Genomic DNA, 4,453 nt, shown 5'->3' on the forward strand with positions numbered 1-4,453 from the left:
CATTACATTTGTGTCTCCAATCTCTCCTGCATTGTGTGCACAATCCTGAAGCCTTCTAAGAAGCTCATCAAAAAGACTTGCAGTTGACCTTATTGTTTTCCAAACTTCATCAAGACCAGATAAATTGACAAGCATAGCAAAAAGTCGTAGAAAAAGTGGACAGTAAATAAGTTGTTGGACTCTCGGAGACTTTTCTTGAAGTTTTGAAATTAATTGCTCAACATCTCCTGTTTGGACGTAAAAAAACATCAGTATCCTCATATTAAATTCAGACAAATCGTCAAGATACAATACAGAATCGGGCTGGATTAATTCACAAAAGTTTAAAACAGAATGGGGTCTTGAAGTTAAAATAAGTCTCACGTCACTTAATATTTTTCGTGAAATAATTAAAAAAAGAAGTTCTGAAGGTAAATACTTTTTATGTATATCTACATTTGAAGAGCTTTTCATGTGAGTTATCTCAAACCTTGCCTGGTCCAACCCGTCCAACACAAGAGTTACTTTGTGTTGGTTGGATAATAACCAAGCAAGTGCCTCGTCTGTTTGATTTTCACTAAAATTAATATCACTTGAAAAATATTTTAATTCTAGATTTATCAAGAAATACTTAAGATCAATCGGCTGTTGGGGATCAACAATCATAAGAGGAATGAATAAAGCGTATCGATTGCAATTAAATGTGGAAAGAACACAACGTTTGCTTAGGGTGGTTTTTCCTGCACCAGCTGGACCAATAAGCAAGATGTATGGGTTTGGTTTGGTTCTAAGTCGTTTACTGTAACCAGGCTCCTTATGTTCAGAAACACTTGACTCAGTAGACTGTTGGATTTCATTTTGATATATTCTAAAATTTAAATTTATGTTCTAAGTTAGTTTTCTACTTTACTGCATACTTTAACTGCTATTTTTGATAACCTCTCTAAACTAAACTTTCACTTTAAATTTATATTTAAAAGCATTGAGATTGTTTGTAAAATAAAAATAGTTTAAATTAATTGTTCACTTTAAAAGTTAAAAAAGTAAAACTTAGTTACAGATTACCAAATTTGTTTGTTAAAATGTTTTTTATCAATTAAAGTTTAGTTTATTGAAGCTATCAACATGAAAACATACTAAGTAAAGTAATATCTAAGGAAGAAAATTCATATTCAACCGAAAAGCTTTTGATTATAGTAGCTTAATGCTAATAATACAGTTTCTAGTAATTTTCTTTAACAAATAAATATTTTTATATAAACTATTGTAAACATGAAACTAATAAATACTTTATTTGTTCAATCTAACTTGCATTCTATGACATATTAAACATTAATTATGGTAACTACTTAATTTAATATTTGAAATGTTTTGAGTTTATGTAAATAATGTTACTACAATTCCTAAATTAAAAACTTTAACTTAAGTTTTCTAAATCGATAATTTTACTTTTGTTCACATAACTGAAAAAAAAACTTAAGGTTTTACTAACATTTTGGTAATAAAAACCAAACAAAACTAACCCAACTACGTCATCAAAATGAACTACAGGAGCATCTTTATAAGCTTTTCTTTGTTCTTCAAGAACTCGGTACCTTCCATCAACAAATGCTGTATTCCTTCTGAAGTGATCAACACTCACTTTCAACACAGGATGAACCACTGGCACGTTTCGATTCATCTCTTCAGTGTCTTTTATTCCCATTGGATCAGCAAGAATTCCACATTTCTTCTGAAGTACATCTTTGATTTTAAGAATAAGACATCCTTCTGTAATATTTTATTAATAGTCTTATTTTTTTGGTTGTGGCATAATTTAATAAAAAAAATAAAAACCATTAATTTTTTGCGAACAGCTGATTTAATTTAAGATCAAGTCTGACTTCCAGGTTCAAAATCCTGACACTTATTAAACAGATAACATTATTTTCTAAGCATGTGAAAATTATTTTCAAATTAAATACAATTCTATTTTGAAAACGTTCTTCTATGTGAATAAAAATTATTATTAGTACATAGCTATTATGTAGAACTAATTTATTATAAATACTAAAAATATTGTAAAAACTATACTTTAATTAATTCGTAATAAAATTGTTTTCTTTTTATGTAAACTAATTTATCAGTTTTACGTCAGAACTCATAAAACTTGAAGTACAACTGTTCTTCGTTGTACCTAATATAAAAAATTAAATTAGAATAGTTGGTGAAAAAATCTTTACCATAAAGTCCATCTTTTTCATTGTAGTTTAGAAAATCACCACGAGCTGTAAAATATGTTTTTAATAACTAAAGTACGATTCGTGTTTAAATTTTTTTTTTACAGTAACTGAATCTACTAGAAATTATTAAGATACTGACAAAAATCATCAACTAATTTTACAGTACTTACATAATTAAAATTTTTAAACTTTTCAATATTCAAAACACTGAACTATTAAACTATCCTATAGCTTCAACTTCAAGATTAATTTGTAGAAAACCAAAAATGTTCTTTAATTTTGAATTTCTTAAAATCTTTATCACAGATAACAAAACATTAACGTATTAACTTACCAGGGCTAAACATCATCAGCAATTTCTTTTAAATTATTTTCTTCTAAAGATTTTAGAAGTGCTTCACTCCATCCAGGTAACAAATGACCACATGCTCCATTATGAAGAATCAATTCCACCATCTTGTAAATACTCCCTTCGTTTTGAAGACGCTCAATTTCTACCTAGTACAAAAATAGTGACTTACAAGCTAAAACTGTTTGTAAAAAAGTATAAAAGAGTTTACACACTTTTCTTCTATTCCGGGGACTAACCTCATTTTCAACATTTCTTGTTTCATCCTACAGATTAAAAAGTAAGTTAACGTGTTAACTGATTATATTTAAGTTTATACAAACTTGTAACTCCTCCCTGAAAAACTTTTTCAACGGTGTGAAAACTTCTGGTATCTTCAACAGTCTTCAGTTTTTGTGACAAGCTTGGATCGTTTGAGATTTTGAACACAAATAATTTGTCTTGTAAATCATCAGAAATTGTTAATTGTCTAATTTGATTCTCCATTTAATTATTAAGGTTTTAAATTTACAAATCTATATAAACTTACACTTCCTGTTAGAAAATTGTTTGATAATTTAATCAATTTTTAATTGAGTTAAAACGCTTGAAAAATAACTAAAATCTAACAGTATATGAAAAAAAAATTCTGAAATAAGGTAAAATTAACTAATTATAACAAAATTAGCTATTTTGCCACGGAAACTCTCATATTGTCCAAACTTTGTACGAAATGCCAGATAGTACCGCAAGACCATCAAACATTTCCTTTAAAGTCCAAAAAATCTTGTTATAACTCGCTAGACAGACGAAGTAGTGAAAAAATACTAGATGCATAAAACTGAATTTAATACTGCCGTGTTAAAGGATTAGTTTGTGGTTACATCTAAGCGAATTGTCTGTGGTTGTGGTTTAAATACCTGTTATGTACAATAGGAAAAGTAGCTTTGCTGAAAATAGCATAAACGTTCTACCAGAGAAATAAATATTTTAAAATTGAAAAAACTCCGGCTGGCTTAATACACTTTTTAACTGATCTTCAGTGAAATTATTTACTTTTTTCATTAACTGTATGTACAGCTAAAATAATTCTTATGTTTTTCTAAAACAATTAGTTTTGCTAGTTTACAAAATTTAGTTGAATAATAATAATAGCAACAGTTTAATAACTTAGTTTATTAGAATACTTTTTATTAAAATGTGCATAACAAAATTTAGTATTAAAATTTAATTCGAAACATCATTAACTATATTTTCAACTTTAAACATCAGCTTTGTATGTTAGAATTATTCAAAAACTGTCGAAATCAATGTTTGGGTTAAAAGATTAGTTATACAGTCATGCGAAACTTTACTTTCAAGTTACTTCTGCATTTTTTTCAACTTATTTTTAAACCATGTATAAGTAAATTTGAAGTTACAATCTAATTTTAAACAAACAATTATTTAGATCGGGTATTATCCTCACATTAAGAACTTTTGGTTAAACATATATATCTTCTAACTGTGTATAAATATTAGTCTCGTAGTTTTACTGTTATTTATAATTTTTATGTATAACTGTATATATTTTATACTTGTTTTATAATTTTAGTTGTTTTGCACTAACTTTAGTTATTTTGCACAGATTTTATTTTTTGATAATGAGTAAGGTAGAGTCGAAACAACAATGTCGCAATGAATTAAAATAAATTAAACTGTTATGTTTATCTCTTTAAAATAGCTTTAGAAATTCAAACATCCCCTCCTGTATCTTATTACAGTAAAATAACATTTATCAATTAGCTAGTAAGTTTTCAAGTCATTGTAAACTTGCTGAAGTATTTTTAAAACTGCAGCGCTTCAATATTTTGATCATTTTCGATATTTCAGTTTCAAGAAGATAAAAAGTTTAATGAATTTTCAAACATTGTATTGATTGTGG

This window comes from Thalia democratica, unplaced genomic scaffold, assembly GCF_965202585.1.
Source record: "Thalia democratica unplaced genomic scaffold, ktThaDemo2.hap1.1 HAP1_SCAFFOLD_142, whole genome shotgun sequence".
Classification (NCBI taxonomy): domain Eukaryota; kingdom Metazoa; phylum Chordata; class Thaliacea; order Salpida; family Salpidae; genus Thalia; species Thalia democratica.